General features: G+C 39.3%; 1 protein-coding gene across 1 annotated transcript in view; it reads right to left on the bottom strand.

Annotated features, from left to right (window-relative positions):
* cdh20.S (cadherin 20 S homeolog) overlaps positions 1-24,603 on the bottom strand; it is a 265,825-nt gene that overhangs the window by 144,925 nt on the left and 96,297 nt on the right. Inside the window, exon 2 of the mRNA XM_018269486.2 lies at positions 6,007-6,124. The gene's annotated coding sequence lies outside the window, so the exon portion shown is untranslated. The remainder of the gene's footprint in view (positions 1-6,006; positions 6,125-24,603) is intronic.

Below are 24,603 nucleotides of genomic sequence, written 5' to 3'. Positions count from 1 at the left end.
ATTCCACTAATAGCTATTAGGTACAGAGATGACCGAAAACTTCTCTTTGGTGACAATTTCCTTTCCTTGGATACTCTTGGTAGAAACACTGTTTTCCCCATTACTTTGTCCAGTGTTATATAGGTGATGTCAGGGGATCGTAGACATGGTAGCCTTTTTGGGCTACAACTGGCCCAAGCAAGTCTTCCTGCTGGATGTGTGGTTCCAATGAATGTTGGCAATGAGTCAGAGTGAAATCACAGCTGATCAGATTATCCTGGACTGGCAAGTCATAGAGGAGAACACCTTAGACCCATCAAAAACTGGTCATTAAAGGAGAAGTCTGTTAGGGTAACCTCCTTCTGGATATCTACTCATTATAGTTAATATATAACTCATTTTAAGCAAAACATGTTTTTTGATACATTAGCACTCCGAAGTGAAGATTTACATCATAATATATTAAAAATGGTTTTATATATTCGTAACATTGCCATTAACTACAGGAGACCTTTACTAAATGTAAGACCTCAGAGATGGGCTTGACACAAAAAAGTCAGAAGATCTAATTGAAAAGAATAACAATGTAAAATACAATTTTGTAGAATCATGCTCCAACAATGGGAAATAGTTCCAGGTAACATTATATTGATAAATGATAAGATTTATACTTTTTTACTTGCATGTATGTTTTGGAATTATATGTGGAAAGGTAATAGAAGGTTACTACTATATTGTATAGGTCATCTTTTTACATAGTCTTTCTAAAACTTCATGAAAAAATAGTTTGTAGACAAAAAAACATTGCTGATCTTTTTATGCACTAGCAAAGAAAGTTAAATGGAATCTAATTAATTTATAATAATATATTACTGACCTTGTAAACTCTTTTACCTTCACATGTGACTTTTCCATGGGCACAGTTTAATGTAATCATTGTCAAATCAAAGTAGCATTTCTTCTATGAAGGTTTTCATTTATCCAGATCATGGTATATCTAATAGAAGTAAATCTAGAGCAACTGGACTTGCCGAGTTGTCATTGAAGGTGTTTCACTACTCATCTGAGCAGCTTCTAAAGTTGAACTGAAAAAGCTGCTCAGATGAGTAGTGAAATGTCTACAATGATTCCTCAGTAAGTCCAGTTGCTCTAGATTTACTTCTACTAGACAAAGCAACATTTTGCATCAAGCGTATGGACTTTTCCTACAACAGAAAAGCTATATACAGTTTTTCAAAAGGTAATGTATTATAGCCACAAAGAAATTAAACATCTATCTATCAACTGATTCTAATTTTAAACCATTTCATAAAAAAATTATTTCTTTCTTCCTTCCTTTGTTCCTTCTGTGGTCTTGGTTCTTTTTGTGCTTGGGTCTTAAAGGGGAAGGAAACCTAGTCGGCGCAAACCCCCCACCCCTTTGTTGCCCACCCTCCCTCCTCCCCCCTGGCCTACCCGTCCCGCTGGGCAAATGCCCCTAACTTGTTACTTACCCTTCTGCGCAGGTCCAGTCCAGGGAGTTCACAGACGACATCTTCTTCCACACGATCTTCTTCCTGCTTTGAACGGCACATGCGCAGTAGGATCATTTCGCCGGTACGATCTACTGCGCATGCGCGTGACTTTTGGCGCATGCGCAGTAGATCCGTACCGGCGAAATGATCGCGTGGAAGAAGATGAGGGTAGGAGGGAGGGTGGGCAACAAACGGGTGGGGGGGTGGGGGGTTTGCGCCGACTAGGTTTCCTTCCCTTTTAAGGGTAAAGGAACATAAATAAATCTGGAGTACACATATTTTCTCATGGGTTTAATATAGATCATCTCCTATAATAGCCACATTGTAATGCAGTGCAACATATGATACTTTTTTGACTGCATGATTGAGAGGTGAGAGACCTGAAACCATGCATGAATTTTTAAATTAGAATTCTATTAATTCTGATGTACGTTCAGATAGTTAAGGATGCACAGCAATGCCTGACATCAATGAAATACATCAATACTGCCTTCTGTATGCCTTCTTATTCTCCCATGGCAGACAGCAATGCTTTCCATGATTTCCCTGCCTTCAAGACTTTTTTTTTTCATTTTATTTTCAGTCATTTATGTGCTATCCTATGTCTGCTCTAATTTTGTAGATTAAAACATGTTTATTAGTGCATTTTATGTTATGCTACAAGATACACTGAAACAAAAGACAACTTGTCTGACATAATATATGTTTTCAGAGTGTATTTTATTAAATATTGGGTGCCATGCATCATTTTCAAGTGTATAATACTGTTTAATAAGCTGTAATAAGGCTTTCCATGTGTACAATTGGTAGTCACACTAGGGGAAATTAGACGTTGAAGCAAATAATTAAAATTGGTGTTTGGCTCCTTTACAATGCGATAAATTTTAATTTTCAGGAAAGCAGCAAGAATCCAGGATAGTTTAATGAGATTCTCCAATTCTATTACAGAGGTCTGACTGGAACATGTTCCGTTTGCCAACCCTTATTCTGACTGGGGGAAGGGAAACATAGCTTTGAAGCTTGGGCTCTTCCTGATAACAAAAAAATGAATGTGAGCTGCTTAATATTTTGATCAAAGACTTCTTAGGCATTGCAAAACAAAGAGGGACAGCTTAGAGCTTCTCTTTGCATATAAGACAGTAATTCTAAAATGGAAAAGTTATTGTTGTCTTTTGTAATGCTCACTTGACGCTACTGGTGTTATTACCTCTTGTGATTATATTCTGTACGTTGGCTTCCTCTTTTTAATTAAATCTCAGCAGAAACACTCGACTTTGTGTATGCCAAAGGATTTTTTCTATAATCCTCTTGTATAATGATATACCATAAAGTGGTGTTAAAAAGGTGATTTGATACACTTCTTTGAAGAAGACCCTTTATCTAGCTCTTGTAAGTTTGATGGATAAGATGGGATCCTTATAAAAGAAAGATATATCTTAAAAAAAAACAATTCATAAAACTCATCCAAGCAAAAATAGATGAAAATGATTGCACATATAAAAAGGTGTTACTGCCTGTAAATCACATCAAAAATCCTGTTCAATAAACTTGAATGAGCTGGGAAAATCCAACACCACATTTAATGACTTATAGAATGTCACATTTTAAATATACTGTTTTTGTTGTTTGATTTTATCAAGAACTTCCCTGTAAATTAGATTAAAAGTGACAGTTTCACAAATTTCAAATATTTTATCAATTTGTGATATTAAGTTTGGGACAACATATAAGAAAATGTAATAAAAGTCGGAAAAGGAAAAAATATTCGCAATGCGAAAAGTTATGCCTTTGTGCAAACAAATTCTCCTTTGTGTGAATTTAATAAAGCTTTTGCGAACCTGGAAACTATTTAGCAAACTCCTCCGACAGTGGAATAAGGTTTATGAATTTTATAAAGGTAAATGTAATTATATATGAAATATAACAAAAAGTTATAAAATCAGACCCTAAACTGCTTCATATCATAGCTAAAATTATTATAAATTCAGATTCAGTCATACATTGTCAGTAGGGGAAGCAGTAAACTCCTGATGATTACAAGTTCTGTGTTTAGCCCATTTACAGCTAAAGCTCTGTGTATCAGATGAGAAACCTTTGAGTCAATTTCTGTATTAAATGTAATTCTGTAATTTACATTTAGATTACCTTCACAGTGGGTTATGTGCATGTAAGTGTGTAGTAGGGCAATATAGCTTTTTGAAACAAACTAAAATTAAAATAAAGAGATAAAGAGATTTGTTAAGATACAGCCAAATATTTTTATTTAATAAAAATATTAGAACAACTTTTTAAATTCCCTGTGTGTCAGTAAAGGTCACTAAAGTATCAGTCCTGTCATCATTATGACATGGTTTATATACCATATACAAACTCAGAATGTATAATATTCATATTTTAATTTTAGACCATAATTTGGACTGCATATATTATGTATAGGGGCATATTACAAAAATATCTAGAAAATATTTTACAGCAAGAAAATGTGAACAAGTTTGTGTACAAAAATAGCATATGTTTGGGGGAATGTAATAAAAGTTTCAAAGAGCAAAACAATTAGCACAAACAAGAATAAAAAGTCTAATTTCGCAATGTAATACTCTTCCTTAAACTGTTATTACATCACAAATTTTACTTGCGCATTGCAAATAATTATAACATATATGTAAATGGCAAAAGAGGGCCAATCTAACTTTAATTGCCCCTTAAACACAAACTGACTATACACAAAAAACAGAAAATCTGACTATATTTCTTTTAGCCTAAATAAATGTACAATGAAATTGTCTTTTTCTGCCATTGGGTTTGATTCAGTTCAATGCGATATGTTACATTTTGTGTGATAAATGCAACTCTTCATGTGTCCGCAATGCAATTCATTGCATTAATCAAAATATCTTTTGATTAAACCCGAAAACGCTTATCATGTCAAGTCTTTTGAGATAACTTGCCACTAGTGGAAATGCTCTTTCTCCTATCTCTAAAGCCTTTTTGCCCTCTTTCCGTCTTCTATTCTCACACATGCGCCTTATCACACAAGTTTTTTAAAGCCACTTACAGCTACACCAATGTATATTTCATTAACAAAAGTACTTTCAAATGTTCTATTCTTTTTAAATACATTGATTCCAAATATATGACCTATATGTCTTCATTTTTTCTTCTTACATTTCCATTTGTCTTTATTTAAAACAAGTGTGTGTATAACTCTTGACTATTACTACATCACTATTTATTTTGGTCCCTAGCAAGCATCCAGTTGTTGACTTGGAATATTACGTTTTAAATAAAAGGTTAATGGTTTTTTTAATGAAATCGGTAATTTTTATGAACTGATGGCAGATTAAGATCTATTAATCAGTTTATTTATGATGTTCTGTAACTGTCTTATGAATTGTGAATATATAAAAAATACACGGTACAATGTTTCTTTATCAATTTTTATGGATTTGTCATATGAAGAGAAGTAGATATAAATGTTACTTTTGAATATGGATATATGTGTTTCAACTAATGAATTGTCCATGAAAACAGAAGTGCTTAGAAGTAGATGCTAAATATACGCACAGCCTTTTTAACAGTGAGTAATGTAGAAAGGGTTAACTTTGTACATTTTTGTAAGGAAGTGCGTCAGTGGTGAAGCAAGTCCTCAATGCTTTTTAATCTAAGGGGGTATTTACTAAACTCTGAATGCAAAAATCACAAAAAATTTGTGATTTTTTAAAATAAAATCTTACTTTTAAAATATCACAAATTTTTCCGAATTTATTAACCCCCAAGGATGGAAAAGTTCGAATCAGAAAATTCTGAATCTCAGACCTGTCAAAAATGTGTGATTTTTTAATTTTTATAAAAAAAAATCACGAATTTTTCATGATTTTTGCATTCTGAGTTTAGTAAATAACCGACTATGTGTGGGATCACAGGAAACACGTTAGGATAAGATAAGTCTGTGAAATAAAGCTGTTTACACTTTTAACCTCTGCTTGGAATTCCAAGAAGTGTGTGCCATATGCTGTGTTCATTGGTTGACTTGGAAAGGGTCTGACATAAACTCCAACTTGAATTCAGATGCCAATAACACTAGAATGTTTAATCTCACACCTCAATATATTTTGTGTTCTGGATTATTGGTCACATTCTAAAGCTATCAAGACAAACCTTCAAAAAGCTGTGATTAAAATATTTGAATATGTTATATGTTAACTCAAACATATCCACACAAATCCTAAATAGGCCTTTCAACAGTTGTCATTACAAATCATTCTTAATAATTTCCCTTTCAATGGATCCCCTTAATCCATCAAGTAAACCATTTAATCATCTCCAATTGTTTGCACATGACTGTTAGCCCTTTCTCTTTGCAGGCTGAATGTGCTAAACTCAGTTTTAATATTGTTTGAAAGACCCATATCTGAAAGTGTTAATGGAAAATTAACACTTTGTTGAGTGAGCATGATTGTCTTGTGCGTTGTTAGAATGCATATAGGTGTATGACTTGCAAGGCCACACATACCTGGAATAGCGGACTTGAAGCATGCAAGCAGCTGTAGCTTCGGGGCAAAGGCAGTCACAGAAACAAATTCTCTCCCTGGAAGACTGAAGAAGGTCCTTTTTGGCCGGTATGGGGTACACTATAAGATAATATAGAGGAAGATATAGTTACATAGTTACATCAGGTTGAAAAAAGACAAAGTAAATCAAGTTCAACCCCTCCAAATGATAAACCCAGCATCCATTCACACATCCCTTCATAGCCTCACATTAATTATATATACACATATTTATACTAACTATAGAGTTTAGTATCACAATGGCCTTTGATATTATGTCTGTCCAAAAAATCATCCAAGCCACTCTTAAAAGCATTAACAGAATCAGCCATCAAAACATCACCCGGCAGGGCTTTCCACAACCTCACTGTGAAGAACCACCTACACTGCTTTAAATGAAATGATATGGATAAGTGTGCAAATGGAAAAATTTATAAGTGTGAAAAAGAGTGAAGTTGAGGTTGTTTTTGTATACAGTGAAGTGAACATGGTTGTCCTGTGGTTTGTTAGAATGCACATGGGTATATGGGTTTGCAAGGCCAAATGTACCAGGAGTGACTTAGAATACAGAAGCACCTGCTGCATGGAGGGCAAAGGCAGTCCACACATTTTCCAGAACAACAACAACAACAGCTCCTTTTTATAGTGTTGCTATGTCTGGGTGTGGTGTTTAAGTAATAACTTTTGATTGGTTGTGATGAGCCAGTAGAAGATGTTGATCGAAAGTTTCGGCAATGTGGAGCTTTTAGAGGGTAACCGGAAGTTATTTTCCGCATGTAAAAGTAATTAACTTGACATTTGCTGTATTTATGCAATTTTAGGCAGAGGTAGAATTTGACATGTTAAATTGCTGTGTGATTTCCATAGTTACATAGTTAAATTGGGTTGAAAAAAGACAAAGTCCATCAAGTTCAACCCCTCCAAATGAAAACCCAGCATCCCTACACACACCCCTCCCTACTTTTAATTAAAATTCTATATACCCATACCTATATTAACTATAGAGTTTAGTATCACAATAGCCTTAAATATTATGTCTGTCCAAAAAATCATCCATTTGCCGAAGAAATATCGATAACAACCATTTACACACAAAACGGTCCAAATCGGAAACCGATATAACACAGTACTTGACATATGCTGTATTTATGCAATTACAGGCAGAGGTAGAATTTCACATGTTAAGTTGCTGCGTGATTTGCAAAAGAAATAGTGATAACAACCATTTCGCACAAAACGGTCCAAAGCGGAAACCGATATAACACAGTACAGCTAAAGTGAACATTTCTCGAATTCACTAAAATCCATATCACAATGAACTGAATTAGGTAGAATAGCGCATTCTTCATCACAGGTAAACACATCTTATCTTTATTGCGCATTTTTCGCATTGAATTGAATTGAGCCCATTATGTGAAAAATTTGTAGAGAAATTAGCAGAGAAAAGACAGTCATTTTATAATGTGAACAATTTTTTAATCATTCTAATTCTCCATTTTTGGAAACTATAATTTCTTCAGTTGACATTTGTGGCATTTCATAATTCACTCTCGAAATGACATTTCTATAAATTAAGAGATTTTCTAACCGCTGTTTATTTTTAATTTGTGAAAAGTAGGTACCATTCTACAGCAAATTAGTCTGTCATTTGTCAGTGTCTTGCAGAGTAAAAGATGTGGTTTTCCCATCAGTCTTGCTCACACTGTGCCATGCCAGCTACCATGCTGCTTTAACTCTGAAAATATATTCTGAAAACCAGTCAGCCTGTATAATTCCAGCAGTGTAGATGATTTGATTAGTTATTTAGTAACAATTTATTTTATAAGACATATGCAAGTTTGTGCACCTTTTTTAAGTCTGCACACAAATGTCAAAGCAGTCAGTGCTGCCTGAATGTATCAAAGTAGAGTATGTATTTAATCAAAAGAAATTTAGTTTTTGCAAGTCAGACTAAATTGCTCATCAAGGAATAATACTCTATTTCCTCTGAGAAGTTTAAGATAAAAAATTACTTTATACAACATAGATTTCCCTCCTTCCTGTGTTCTGTGCGATGTATATAAAGACTTATAAAACATTCAAAGAAGTTTAATTTGGCCAAGAAAGTTTAATAAGGGAAAATAAATACAAGAATTAGACATTAAATTAATCAGACCTGAAATATCTATATTAATAAACATCATTCTATTTTCTACACTGCAATTTTTAATAAAAGACCCACTATAAATGAATTTGCCTGTAGAGCTAGATATTGCCTAGAGTGAAAGCAGTATTGTCAGCCATTTTTATACCCACTTAAAGGGATCCTGTCATCAGAAAACATGTTTTTTTCAAAACCCATCAGTTAATAGTGCTACTCCAGCAGACTTCTGCACTGACATCCATTTCTCAAAAGAGCAAACAGATTTTTTTATATTTATTTTTGAAATCTGACATGGGGCTAGACATTTTGTCAATTTCCCAGCTGCCCCTGGTCATGTGACTTGTGCCTGCACTTTAGGAGAGAAATGCTTTCTGGTAGGCTGCTTCGTTTTTCCTTCTCAATGTAACTGAATGTGTCTCAGTGGGACATGGGTTTTTACTATTGAGTGTTGTTCTTAGATCTACCAGGCAGCTGTTATCTTGTGTTAGGGAGCTGTTATCTGGTTACCTTCCCATTGTTCTTTTGTTTGGCTGCTGGGGCGGAAAGGGAGGGGTGATATTACTCCAACTTGCAGTATGCAGTAAAGAGTGATTGAAATTTATCAGAGCACAAGTCACATGACTTGGGGCAGCTGGGAAATTGACAATATGTCTAGCCCCATGTCAGATTTCAAAATCGAATATAAAAAAATCTGTTTGCTCTCTTGAGAAATGGATTTCAGTGAAGAATTCTGCTGGAGCAGCACTATTAACTGATTCATTTTGAAAAAAAATATAACTTTCCCATGACAGTATCCCTTTAACGACCCGCTTGAATATAAGAAACACAGGGTGTAATTCTGACATGTTTAGTATATAAATTAACTAATATGTGAATGGGGAAGAATACTCTGATGCCCTACAAGCATTTACTCATTCTCAACTGAAGAAATAGGGAGGCAACATTTTTTTAAAAAAAGTATGCACTGTAATGCAAGTGAATAGTGAAGAGACTTTACTATTTTACTTATTGTTCAAATTTCCCTTCTCCTAATAAATGTGGATTAATTTACAGTCCAGGACTCTTTAGCATTAGTTCTGATCTGGAAAGAGTGGAAATTTATTGTCTGATTCACAAACACAAGTTGCCACTGGAAATTCAATGCAAAATTGGTAGTTGAGACAGAGTAATTGTTATCCTGTACGTTACTATCCTTAAAAGTGCCATGTTTTATATACTGAGCTTATTGCACCAGCCTAAAGTTTCAGCCTCTCAATAGCAGCAATGATCCAGGACTACAAACTTGTCACAGGGGGTCACCATCTTGGAAAGTGTCTGCGACACTCACATGCTCAGTGGGCTCTGAGCAGCTGTTGAGAAGCTAAGCTTAGGGGTCGTCTCAAATTATCAAACAAAAAATGAGATATAAGATGATGCTACAGGGCTGATTATTACATTCTGATGCTAGTTGCACTAGTTTATGTGCTGCCATGTAGTAATTATTTGTATGAATTGCTAATCAAGCCTTATATTGTGACATTTATATTCTAGGTGTACTGTATATTTTGAGTCGGTCCCTAAGCTCAGTAACTGACAGCAGCGCAGAGCATGTGCAGTGAATCAGCAGAAAAGAAGATGGGACTACTGGGAGACACAGATCTTTACTGCTAAAGGGCTGTGGTTGCCTTGGGCTGTACAGAAGCCCAAAACATAATGTACAACATTTCTAACCTACTCCTTTAGTTTTACTTTCCTTGTCCTTTAAGGGCATCCAGGAGCAACTGTAGGAACACCCCTTTATGGCTACCAGCTAGATGTCCAGATCCACTCCAGTGGAATCTCTTTAGGGAGTAATATGCTAATACTGAATACCTTCAGTAGTATGGTCGCTTCACTTTAGGCCAGTAATGCCTTAGGAGAGCTACATCCAACTACAATCCTTATGCAAAACAAAACATTTTTCTAGCTTGCCTTAATGTTGTATGTTCCTAGAATATAATTCTAAAAACTAGTCCTGTAATGTTAAACCTCATTCACATGGTTCCTGTTCCCTGACTTTCTTTAGAAGGGTTGTCCCTCTAGGACAAAATTCTTTACTGGCCATTGTTGACACCAGGTTCCCAAAACACATCCACTCAGATTAGAATATAGAGGCCAAAGAGGAAAAAATACCCCTTTCCAATCACTTTATTAATGTGTGACAGGAACTGGTCACTAACATAATATAACGTTCAGGGGATTGTAGGGATTGAAATCAAAAGGGACTGTTAACTCTATGCATCCCTACACCGGGCGCAAACACACATTTACAAATGTCTTTCCAATTTGTAATATCTAACTTTTCTAATGACATTCTGGTTTAGGATTTTTCCTGTACAATATGTACTTGCATAAACTCAGCAAGAATAATATCCTGTTTACCAACAATTTCACATTTCATATCTAGTGATGGGCAAATTTGCGCCGTCGACGGCGTCCGTTTTTTCGGAAAAAAATTTTGACGCCGGCAAATTTTTGACGCAAATTTTCGCGGGCGTTTCACGAATTTATTCGCTGGCGGCGAATCACGCAAATTCGGCACGAAATCGCGCCTGGTGAATAAATTCGCCCATCACTATTCATATCTTTACTTTGTTGTTCTTTCTTTGTTTACCCACCAGTTTGTAACATTCCTCCCTAGTTATTTATTCCTTCTCAATAATCAAATCAATTATAACCAGAGAACATTAACTCACGTTTGCCTCCCATTTCAAAATACATTTATGTGTATCTTTACATCAAACACTGTTTTCTGCATTCATAGCAATCCTTAAGCCGCTTGGAATTATTTGTAATATAATTTCATTTTCCTAACATGAAATTTCTCCACAAAAGAGCAAAACACTCTACATTTTAACTATGGCTAGAAATTATGTATTATATATACTCCACACACTGTACCATCCCAAAGGTTCAGCAGCCATATTACTGTAATGCACCACACTTTCACAGTCTGCTATAGAAGCTGATGCTATTATTAGGCTGATTATTAATCCATTCTAATGCAGAATGCAGTGGTGCATTGAAAATTTCATTTTGTGTATATGTAATATGTTGTAGCTCATTCCTGAATTGCAGGTATCTAATACAAGAAATATTGGGGGAATCTTCTGGGACAAAGCTTTGGTGACCTAATAAAAAAACACAAAACATACATTGGCAGAAATATAAAAGTGAATAGGAGTTGCGTTCTTGTATGGATCTCAATGGTAGGGAGGACAGAGAGAAAATAGAAATGTAAACATAAAAAAAATGTTTGTTGCCGTAAAGAGAAATGTTTCTGATATCTATGAGGATGGTAGGTCAAATAAAAGTTGAGTTCTATGTACAGGTAGAAAGGGTTACGTGAGGGGTTTGGGAAGTGTAATCCCTGAGTTCCCATATTCCCCATATATCTAGGTGACACTATTAGGGATGTAGCGAACGTCGGAAAAAAAGTTCGCGAACATATTCGCGAACGTCGCGAACCCCATAGACTTCAATGGGAAGGCGAATTTTAAAAGCTAAAAAAGACATTTCTGGCCAGAAAAATGATTTTAAAGTTGTTTAAAGGGTGCAACGACCTGGATAGTGGCATGCCAGAGGGGGATCAAGGGCAAAAATGTATCTGAAAAATACATTGTTGACACAGCGCTGCGTTTTGTGCTGTAAAGGGCAGAAATCACACTACATTTCTAAACCTGTGTAATAAACTGCTTTAAAACGTCCGGCGTCTACATGCCAATCAAGTCGTGTAAAGGTTACAGCCTGCTCACACGCAAAGACGAAACGCGGCGCTTACTGCAACGCAAAAAAACGCAAAGAGCTTTAATGAATAATACCGTCAAGTGAGCAAATAATAGTTGTTAATTATTAGTTGAGCTTGTCACCTCCAGGATGTTCGTCCTGTTGGTGGCAATATTTCTGTAGTGGTGTGTTTAGCAGTCACCGTGCGCACGTGCACGGTCAGGCAGAGGTAATTCAATGTACAGTGAAGTGAACCAAAAAACACTGATTCTGCAGTGTGGGCCCAGTTTTGGTCTACTTTATTGATCACCTGCGGTGACCATAAAAGATGCGATTTTGCCACTGTTGCAGAACCCTGAAAAATTAGGCATGTGTACTTTCCTGAAAAATTATGTTTTTTTTGTCGCAGCCACTGAAGCACAGAGGCCAGAAAAAATATGCCATAAAAATGCTGAAAATATTCTTTTTTTTTTTGTCGCAGCCACTGCAGCACAGAGGCCAGAAAAAATATGCCATATAAATGCTGAAAATATAAAAAAATTTTGTCGCAGCCACTGAAGCACAGAGGCCAGAAAAAATATGCCATATAAATGCTGAAAATATTCTTTTTTTTTTTTTTGTCGCAGCCACTGCAGCACAGAGGCCAGAAAAAATATGCCATATAAATGCTGAAAATATAAAAAAAATTTGTCGCAGCCACTGAAGCACAGAGGCCAGAAAAAATATGCCATATAAATGCTGAAAATATTCATTTTTTTTTGTCGCAGCCACTGCAGCACAGAGGCCAGAAAAAATATGCCATATAAATGCTGAAAATATAAAAAAAATTTGTCCCAGCCACTGAAGCACAGAGGCCAGAAAAAATATGCCATATAAATGCTGAAAATATTCTTTTTTTTTGTCGCAGCCACTGAAGCACAGAGGCCAGAAAAATATGCCATATAAATGCTGAAAATATAAAAAATTTTTGTCGCAGCCACTGAAGCACAGAGGCCAGAAAAAATATGCCATATAAATGCTGAAAATATTCATTTTTTTTTGTCGCAGCCACTGAAGCACAGAGGCCAGAAAAAATATGCCATATAAATGCTGAAAATATTAATTTTTTTGGTTGCAGCCACTGAAGCACAGAGGCCAGAAAAACTCAGGATTTACCTGGATTCAAATGAAACCAGTAGGGTTTGCACCCTAGTTTGTAACGGTGGCGGAGGGAGGAGGACGCTAAAGGACAGCTGTGTGTGGAGTCATGAGGCGTGCAGAGAAGGACAGCTGCATGGGGAGTCAGAACAAGTCTTCCGGCGTGAAGTAACCCTCCGAGATCCACGCCTCGTTCATTTTAATGAAGGTCAGGTAATCCACACTTTTGTGACCTAGGCGAGTTCTCTTCTCAGTTACAATCCCTCCTGCTGCACTGAAGGTTCTTTCTGAGAGGACACTTGAGGCGGGGCAAGACAAGAGGTTCATGGCAAATTGTGACAGCTCTGGCCACAGATCAAGCCTGCGCACCCAGTAGTCCAGGGGTTCATCGCTCCTCAGAGTGTCGATATCTGCAGTTAATGCCGGGTAGTCCGCTACCTGCCGGTCGAGGCGTTCTTTGAGGGTGGATCCAGAAGGGTTCTGGCGCTGCCTTGGACTGAAAAACATTTGCATGTCTGACGTTACAGAGTGGCCAAAGTGCTTTGTCCTTGCAGGTGCGCTCGTGGCAGGATTACTGGCACCTCTGCCCCTGGAATGTTGATGAGTTCCTGAAGTGACATCACCCTTAAAAGTATTGTACAACATGTTTTGCAGGCTGGTTTGTAAATGCAGCATCCTTTCGGACTTGTGGTACGTTGGTAACATTTCTGCCACTTTATGCTTGTACCGAGGGTCTAGTAGCGTTGCGACCCAGTACAGGTCCTTCTCCTTAAGCCTCTTGATACGGGGTCCTTCAACAGGCATGACAGCATGAAAGACCCCATTCTCACAAGGTTGGATGCAGAGGTATCCATCTCCGCTTCCTCGTTATCAAGGACTACATCATCCACGGTCTCCTCCCCCCAGCCACGTACAAGACCAGGGGTCCCCAAAAGGTCACCACAAGCCCCTGGGAAGCCTGCTCCTGTTGGTCCTCCTCCTCCACAAAGCCACCTTCCTCCTCTGACTCCACTTCTGACACCTCTCCCTGCATTGCAGCAGGTGCCTGGGCTCGTTCTGGTGATTCCGACCAGAAATCGTGCGCTTCCTGCTCCTCGTCACGTTGGTCTACAGCCTCATCTGTCACTCGTCGCACGGCACGCTCCAGGAAGAAAGCAAAGGGTATTAGGTCGCTGATGGTGCCTTCGGTGCGACTGACCATGTTTGTAACCTCTTCAAAAGGGCGCATGAGCCTGCAGGCATCGCGCATAAGCACCCAGTAACGTGGGAAAAAAATCCCCAGCTCTGCAGATCCAGTCCTACCATCCAGTTCAAACAGGTATTCATTGACGGCTCTTTGTTGTTGCAGCAGACGTTCCAACATGAGGAGCGTTGAATTCCAGCGAGTCTGGCTGTCGCAAATTAAACGCCTGACTGGCATGTTGTACCGCTGCTGAATGTCAGCAAGGCGTGCCATGGCTGTGTAGGAACGTCTGAAATGGGCTGACACCTTCCTGGACTGCCTGAGAACGTCCTGGAATCCTGGGTACTTTGAGACAAAACGTTGGACTATTAAATTCAGAACATGTGCCATGCAGGGCACATGTGTTAAATTGCCCAGTTTCAGTGCTGCCAACAGATTGCTTCCGTTGTCACACACCACTTTTCCGATCTTCAGTTGGTGTGGGGTCAGCCACCGATCGGCCTGTGACTGCAGAGATGACAGGAGTACAGATCCGGTATGGTTTCTGCTTTCCAGGCACGTCATCCCCAAGACAGCATGACAACGGCGTACCTGGCACGTCGAATAGCCTAGGGGGAGCTGGGGGTGCACAGGTGTGGAGGAGGAGGACCCAGCAGCAGAGGAGGAAGAAGAGGAAGAAGACGAGGTAGAGAGCGAAGGAGGAGTAGAGGTGGTGGCAGAACCGCGTGCAATCCGTGGCGGTGACACCAACTCCACTGTTGTTGTTGAGCCACACATTCCCTGCTTCCCAGCCATTACCAAGTTCACCCAGTGGGCAGTGTAGGTGACATACCTGCCCTGACCATGCTTGGAGGACCATGCGTCAGTAGTCATATGGACCTTTGGCCCAACACTAAGTGACAGAGATGCGGTGACTTGGCTCTGCACATGGTGGTACAGGTGTGGTATTCCCTTTTTTGAAAACAAATTGCGGCTGGGTACCTTCCACTGCGGTGTCCCAATTGCTACAAATTTGCAGAAGGCCTCAGAGTCCACCAGCTGGTATGGTAAAAGCTGGCGGGCTAAGAGTGCAGACAAGCCAGCTGTCAGACGCCGGGCAAGGGGGTGACTCGCAGACATTGGCTTCTTACGCTCAAACATGGCCCTCACAGAAACTTGGCTGGGGGCAGATGACTGGGAATGGGAACTGGTGGTCAAGGTGGAAGGCGGATTGGAGGGTGGTTCAGACGGGTCAAGGACAGCAGAGGTAGAGCAGTAAGATGCTGGACCAGAAGGAGGGTGGCTTTTAGTTTGTCTGTTGCCTTTAAGGTGTTGCTCCCAAAGTGCTTTGTGCTTGCCGTTCATGTGCCTTCGCATAGAAGTTGTACCTATGTGGCTGTTGGGCTTCCCAAGACTCAGTTTCTGACTGCACTCATTGCAAATTACAACGCTTTTGTCAGAGGCACACACATTAAAAAAATCCCACACTGCTGACCTTTTTGAAGCTGGCAATCTGGCGGTAACAGTAGAAGTTGGCGGCGTTGGCGGCAATGGCGGGTGCGTTGGCCGGCTGACCACAGGTGCCGATACATGTTGTTGCCCTACTGTTCCGTGCGAGCTGTCCTCCCTGCTTCTTCTAAGTCTTATTCTCCTCCTGCCTCTCTGACTCTCCGTCTCTCCATCTGAACTATCCTCCTCTTCCTCTCTTCTACTGGGCACCCACAAAACATCAATCTCCTCATCATCATTCTCCTCAGATGCATCAATTTCTTCTAACAGCTCACAGAAGGAAGCAGCAGCGGGGACCTCCTCATCACTCATTATGTCCATCTCTGTTGTGTTCTCTGCCAGAATTAAATCTGGTGTAACGTCCTCATCTCCTTCATCTTCTTCTGCCAATAATGGTTGCGCATCACTCAGTTCAAGAAACTCATGTGAAAATAACTCCTCTGACTCCAGTGAAGAAGGGGCGCCGGTGGTGGAGGAAGTGTTACGTGGGGTGCCCATAGCAGTGGAGGATGAGGATGTTGTGGTAAAGTTAGAAACGGTAGAGGATGAGGTGTGCTGTGTAAGCCAGTCAACTACCTCTTCAGCATTTTGGGAGTTCAGGGTCATTGCCTTTTTAAAACTGGGCAATTTCCTAGGGCCACAGGATAGCATAGCAGCACGGCCCCTAGTGCCTCTGCGTGGCGGCCTGCCTTTGCCTGGCATTATTTTTAAACCAACAACAACAACTCAGGTGGTGTTTCTGGAGACGGTATTATTATTGATATTTAGACAGATTGTGAAAAAGCTCACACAGCTAGATGGCAGTTGTTTGAAAATGAAGAACACACTGGGCAAACAAATTTAAACAATGCCTGCAAGGTCAACGTATACACTACTACAGCAGTGGATACGGAATATATTATTGCTGCTTGAAAAACGTCACTCAGGTGGTGGTTCTGGAGACGGTATTATTATTGATATTTAGACAGAATGTGAACAAGCTCACACAGCTCGGTGGCAGTTGTTTGAAAATGAAGAACACACTGGGCAAACAAATTGAAACAATGCCTGCAAGGTCAACGTATACACTACAGCAGTGGATACGGAATATATTATTGCTGCTTGAAAAACGTCACTCGGGTGGTGGTTCTGGAGACAGTATTATTATTGATATTTAGACAGAATGTGAAAAAGCTCACACAGCTAGATGGCAGTTGTTTGAAGAACACACTGGGCAAACAATGCCTACAAGGTCAACGTATACACTACTACAGCAATGGATATGGAATATATTATTGTTGCTTGAAAAACGTCACTCGGGTGGTGGTTCTGGAGACGGTATTATTATTGATATTTAGACAGAATGTGAAAAAGCTCACACAGCTAGATGGCAGTTGTTTGAAAATGAAGAACACACTGGGCAAACAAATTGAAACAATGCCTGCAAGGTCAACGTATACACTACAGCAGTGGATACGGAATATATTATTGCTGCTTGAAAAACGTCACTCAGGTGGTGTTTCTGGAGACGGTATTATTATTGATATTTAGACAGAATGTGAAAAAGCTCACACAGCTAGATGGCAGTTGTTTGAAGAACACACTGGGCAAACAATGCCTACAAGGTCAACGTATACACTACTACAGCAGTGGATATGGAATATATTATTGCTGCTTGAAAAACGTCACTCGGGTGGTGGTTCTGGAGACGGTATTATTATTGATATTTAGACAGAATGTGAAAAAGCTCACACAGCTAGATGGCAGTTGTTTGAAAATGAAGAACACACTGGGCAAACAATGCCTACAAGGTCAACGTATACACTACTACAGCAGTGGATACGGAATATATTATTGCTGCTTGAAAAACATCACTCGGGTGGTGGTTCTGGAGACGGTATTATTATTAATATTTAGACAGAATGTGAAAAAGCTCACACAGCTAGATGGCAGTTGTTTGAAGAACACACTGGGCAAACAATGCCTACAAGGTCAACGTATACACTACTACAGCAGTGGATACGGAATATATTATTGCTGCTTGAAAAACGTCACTCGGGTGGTGGTTCTGGAGACGGTATTATTATTGATATTTAGACAGAATGTGAAAAGCTCACACAGCTAGATGGCAGTTGTTTGAAAATGAAGAACACACTGGGCAAACAAATTGAAACAATGCCTGCAAGGTCAACGTATACACTACAGCAGTGGATACGGAATATATTATTGCTGCTTGAAAAACGTCACTCAGGTGGTGTTTCTGGAGACGGTATTATTATTGATATTTAGACAGAATGTGAAAAAGCTCACACAGCTAGATGGCAGTTGTTTGAAGAACACACTGGGCAAACAATGCCTACAAGGTCAACGTATACACTACTACAGCAGTGGATACGGAATATATTATTGCTGCTTGAAAAACGTCACTCGGGTGGTGGTTCTGGAGACGGTATTATTATTGATATTTAGACAGAATGTGAAAAAGCTCACACAGCTAGATGGCAGTTGTTTGAAGAACACACTGGGCAAACAATGCCTACAAGGTCAACGTATACACTACTACAGCAGTGGACACGGAATATATTATTGCTGCTTGAAAAACGTCACTCGGGTGGTGTTTCTGGAGACGGTATTATTATTGATATTTAGACAGAATGTGAAAAAGCTCACACAGCTAGATGGCAGTTGTTTGAAGAACACACTGGGCAAATAATGCCTGCAAGTGCACTACTATTGGTGCACTACTATGAAGAACAGCAAACAGCACTGGACACTTTAAAGAACAGTAAGATAAGTAAAATAAAAAAAAAAATATATGTATATTAAAAAAAAAAATATTACTCGGGTTGGTGCTGCTAAACTACTAGGAGCAGCACAGTAGCACACCAGTCCCACTCCCCAACACAGCTAGACTAATAGCACTGGGCTCTTATAGTAGCAAAGTAAAAAAACAAAAACTAAAATAAAAGCAGTCCTTACAAGGACTATTGGGTTATTACAGCAGTCAGCAGATGAGATCAGAAGAGATCAGTGCCCACAGCAGCTACATACAGAGCACTGCAGTAGAAGGTAGATTACTAGCCAGCAAAGCCACCTAACCTAAAATGTCCCTCAAATCCCTGCAGAGTTCTGTCCCTCCAATACAGAGCAGTATCAAGTAGATTACTAGCCAGCAAACTTACTATCAACTGTCCCTCAAATCACTAACAGCTCTCTCCCTACACTAGCTCTTCCAAGCACACACAGGCAGAATGAAAAAACGCTGCAGGGCTTCAGTTTATATATGGAAGGGGAGTGGTCCAGGGGGTGTGGGGGTGGTCCAGGAGGGAGAGCTTCCTGATTGGCTGCCATGTATCTGCTGGTCTGGGGTGAGAGGTCAAAAAAAAGCGCCAGCTAAGGCGAACCCAAAATGGCGAACGTCGCGCGACGTTCGCGAACATTCGGCGAGCGTGAACAGTCGATGTTCGCGCGAACAAGTTCGCCGGCGAACAGTCCGCGACATCCCTAGACACTATGCCATGTTCATTAAGAAAGTTATATTTTGCTTAAAAACTCTGTTGGCACTGACACTTTTAATAATCTCCTCTATAGCAGGAGTATTTGGATCATTCCAATTGGCTGCTATTGCCATGCATGCTGCTGTTAACATCTGGTTAACCAGTGCCTAGCTCAGTTTGTGTACGGCCTGTATAGTTTTGGCCAGTATAAAGGTAGGTAGGTATGTCTCTGGGGGTATTATGTCAATAAGAGTGTTTTCAGTAAGGACCCATTCATTTCACAATTTTGTCAACAAAAATGGAGGTGGTCTTGGAAAAGCTTGTGTAACCTCTCAGGGGTATCATACCAGAACATAATGATCTTATAGATACTTTCTATGAAGCTGTACAGCTTCATTTTATTTTTGGAGTTGTGGGACTTCCAGCCCCCGAAGATGTGGTTAGAACCACTAACAATGGGCCGTCATCAAATTATTTCAATTTTTCAAATCAAGTTAAAGGGGTTCTAAGCCTAAACAAAAATCTGTCTCAATGAGCCCCTAGTTTTATATAGAAGTTGACAAAAAATACATAACTATAAATTTTAAAAAAATTAACCAATGAGTATTCTACTGTCCACAAATATCATGATAAATGTCAGAGAATTCATCACTGAGAATAATAATTTCCAGCAGTCGTGCCTGCTGCTATTTTATAGACAAATACAAGAGGTGCTCTGCACTCAACCCATTATCAATATATTTAGGACATTGAGACATTTCTCAATGTTCTAAATATATATGTGTTGCGTGCAGAGCACCTCTTGTATTTGTCTATATGTATTTTGTGGTCACAGCCTCATTGCACCCCAGTCTAATGGTTTTAAAATTAGTGGTGAACACAACTTTCCCTTGTTTGCTGTTATCTTATATCCAGAAATAAATATCCAGTCATGTATGCTTTATTATAAAACACTGCAAGCAAAGTGTTTAGGTGTTTTCCCCCTGTCTTATCCAAGAATTATTTTTGCAGGTCAGTAATGGCTAATCCACAACTAGCATCATTATTGATATGCAATCCATTCTTTAACATTTTCTTTAACATATTACAATGTAAATAACCTGGATACAAGTTTATTGTTCTGGCAATATTAACCATATAAATACATTTCTACTTTTCTGGTAAATCTAGCTGTTATATTAACCCTTTAAATGCCACAGATCGTAGAATCTACGTTCTGTGGCAAAGGTACTTGAAATGCCACAGAACATAGATTCTACGTTCTGCAGCACTTCCGGGTTCAGGAGCGGAGGAGCGGCTGTTAGAGCCGCTTGCTCCGTTCCTGCTCGATCCCCTGCCCCTAGGCAACGAGCAGAGCAGGGGATCGAGTGGCCCCTGGGGCGCGATCGCCCAGGGGCCCAAAAACAGCAGCAGGCACGTGTTACTTATGTGTCCTGCTGCTGCAGCCTGCACCGGATCGTCGATCTCCGCCCCCACAGCACACAGACAGGAACCACGAGGCAGATGTCTTCCAGGGGCTCTTCCTGATCGCCTGCAACAGTCTCCAGCGATTTTTTCAGGTTAGTGCAACAATTACACACACAAACACACCAACACACACTTATTACAGTAATTCACACTTAGATTCACACTTACACACACTTACACATACATTTTTGGGGATTGGGGGGGTCACTTACACTCACTGCACTTACACACATGTGCACCCGCACACACGTGCACATAACATGTAATTTACCATTTGTACACACGCACACGCACATACATGGCATTGTGGCTTTTTTTTTTTTTTTCTTATCGCATCGTCTCTTTTTTTGGCTGAAAAAAATGTTTTATTGCCATTACGAATAGTGTATTCGCTAACCGTACTGTAAAATAACTTTTGTATGTTATTTCGGTGATTATATTGCAATTTTGGGTATTTTGGTGCATTTTTAGCCATTTTATTGAATTTTTAGCCATTTTATTGCATTTTCAGCTCTGCATATGTTGTGTTCACTTGTTTCTAGCCGTAGAACCTGTTTGGCCCAGCTAAAATATTCAAACTGTGATTCTGACAGCCGATAACACTAGTCTGGAAAAAAAAACATTGATTTTTGTGGTTTTATTGGATTTTTTTGCATTTCACTCTTTACTGCCTTATTTTGTTTTGCCTTGTAAATTTTATATACTATATATCCATTTGGGGGGTCTCTGTGCACCACATAGTTTGGTATATCTATGCATATTGGGCATCAAAGTGTTCAGTAGACACCAGGTGTTCATATTTAGGATGTTTTATGCTGATACGTTACGAAATGTGGGGCATATAATGGGGTAAAAGTCAAGCTTTCTGCCAATTTTCAGAAATTTGATAAAAACCGTTATGTTCAGCATTGCTTTGCAGTTTGGCAGTTTGCAGTAGAAACACATATTTACCCATATTGGATTCGTCAGAATGTGTACTTTCTGAAAATATATGGTTTTCTGGGGTCTCTGTACTGTTAGGGGGGTCTAATGTCGCATAATACACACACCAGGTGCTTATATTGCAGCAGCCAGCGCGTCAGCCGTGAAAATGTATATACACTATTGTCATTTGGTGGTCTCTGTGCGCCACATAGTTTGGTATATCTATGCATATTGGGCATCAAAGTGTTCAGTAGACCCTTGGCGTTCATATTTAGGATGTTTTATGCTGATACGTTACAAAATGTGGGGCATATAATGGGGTAAAATTCAAGCTTTCTGCCAATTTTCAGAAATTTGATAAAAACCGTTATGTTCAGCATTGCTTTGCAGTTTGGCAGTTTGCAGTAGAAACACATATTTACCCATATTGGATTCGTCAGAATGTGTACTTTCTGAAAATATATGGTTTTCTGGGGTCTCTGTACTGTTAGGGGGGTCTAATGTCGCATAATACACACACCAGGTGCTTATATTGCAGCAGCCAGCGCGTCAGCCGTGAAAATGTATATACACTATTGTCATTTGGTGGTCTCTGTGCGCCACATAGTTTGGTATATCTATGCATATTGGGCATCAAAGTGTTCAGTAGACCCTTGGCGTTCATATTTAGGATGTTTTATGCTGATACGTTACGAAATGTGGGGCATATAATGGGGTAAAATTCAATCTTTCTGACGATTTTCAGAAATTTGATAAAAACCGTTATGTTCAGCATTACTTTGCAGTTTGGCAGTTTGCAGTAGAAACACATATTTACCCATATTGGATTCGTCAGAATGTGTACTTTCTAAAAATATATGGTTTTCTGGGGTCTCTGTACTGTTAGGGGGGTCTAATGTCGCATAATACACACACCAGGTGCTTATATTGCAGCAGCCAGCGCGTCAGCCGTGAAAATGTATATACACTATTGTCATTTGGTGGTCTCTGTGTGCCACATAGTTTGGTATATCTATGCATATTGGGCATCAAAGTGTTCAGTAGACCCCTGGCGTTCATATTTAGGATGTTTTATGCTGATAAGTTACGAAATGTGGGGCATATAATGGGGTAAAATTCAAGCTTTGTGACGATTTTCAGAAATTTGATAAAAACCGTTACGTTCAGCATTGATTTGCAGTTTGGCAGTTTGCAGTAGAAACACTTATTTACCCATATTGGATTCGTCAGAATGTGTACTTTCTGAAAATATATGGTTTTCTGGGGTCTCTGTACTGTTAGGGGGGTCTAATGTCGCATAATACACACACCAGGTGCTCATATTGCAGCAGCCAGCGCGTCAGCCTTGAAAATGTATATACACTATTGTCATTTGGGGGTCTCTGTGCGCCACATAGTTTGGTATATCTATGCATATTGGGCATCAAAGTGTTCAGTAGACCCCTGGCATTCATATTTAGGATGTTTTATGCTGATACGTTACAAAAAGTGTGGCATATAATGGGGTAAAATTCAAGCTTTGTGACGATTTTCAGAAATTTGATAAAAACCGTTATGTTCAGCATTGCTTTGCAGTTTGGCAGTTTGCAGTATAAACACTTATTTACCCATATTGGATTCGTCAGAATGTGTACTTTCTGAAAATATATGGTTTTCTGGGGTCTCTGTACTGTTAGGGGGGTCTAATGTTGCTTAATACACACACCAGGTGCTTATATTGCAGCAGCCAGCGCGTCAGCCGTGAAAATGTATATACACTATTGTCATTTGGGGGTCTCTGTGCGCCACATAGTTTGGTATATCTATGCATACTGGGCATCAAAGTGTTCAGTAGACACCTGGCGTTCAAATTTAGGATGTTTTATGCTGATAAGTTACGAAATGTGTGGCATATAATGGGGTAGAATTCAAGCTTTGTGACGATTTTCAGAAATTTGATAAAAACCGTTATGTTCAGCATTGCTTTGCAGTTTGGCAGTTTGCAGTAGAAACACTTATTTACCCATATTGGATTCTTCAGAATGTGTACTTTCTGAAAATATATGGTTTTCTGGGGTCTCTGTACTGTTAGGTGGTCTAATGTCGCATAATACACACACCGGGTGGTTATATTGCAGCAGCCAGTGCGTCAGCGGTGAAAATGTCTATACATGTTGTCATTTGGGGGTCTCTGTGCGCCACATAGTTTGGTATATCTATGCACATTGGGCATCAAACTGTTTAGTAGACCCCTATGTTTATTTTTAGGATGCTTATGCTGGTAATGATACATGGACAATACGATGCTGGAAAGTTGAAGCTTTGAGGCAATTTCCAGATATTTCACCCAAACCGCCAAATTTGGCAAAGCCTTGCGACTCAGTAGTTTGGAGCAGAAAGGCATGGGTACCCATTTTAGATTCTGTAGAATGTGTACTTTCCAAAAATATATGGGGTTGGGGGGTAAACATATATTTCTGTGTTTTTACCCCACAAAAATGCAGTCAATGTGTTGATTTCTCAGTAGCTGAAGTAAAGTCCTGAACAATTTGGATGTGCTAACTTCATATTGGTGTCTCTAAATGCCAGATACTTTGGTAAACCTATGCATAATGGGTATCAAACTGTTCAGTGGACCCCTAGCAATCATATTTCAGGTGCTTTTTCTTGGTACCTAATATAGTTTGGGATATGCGGAGCAGCAAAATAAAACCTTTGAAATGATTTTTCAGAATTTTGAATTTTTTTATGAAAAACCGCTATGTTCAGACAAGCTTTTATGTTTGGTAGTTGGGAGTAGAGAGACATAGTTACCCATTTTGTAATCGGCAGAATGTGTACTTTTGAAAAATGTATGGTTTTCTGGGGTAAACCTACGGTTTCAGGATTTTTTGCCTTGGAATCTAAAGCATGCCGTTTTCTGCCTTAGTGCTTTCAAAATTCGGTAATATACTGCCGGGAGTTTTTGAGGTACAGAAGTCCTAAATCTCCCTAAAACTATACATATCTGGTATTGGCA

This window comes from Xenopus laevis, chromosome 6S (assembly GCF_017654675.1).
Source record: "Xenopus laevis strain J_2021 chromosome 6S, Xenopus_laevis_v10.1, whole genome shotgun sequence".
NCBI classification, from domain to species: Eukaryota; Metazoa; Chordata; class Amphibia; order Anura; family Pipidae; genus Xenopus; species Xenopus laevis.
The sequence above is the reverse complement of the archived record's forward strand: the minus strand, read 5'-3'. Positions and strand labels throughout refer to the sequence as shown.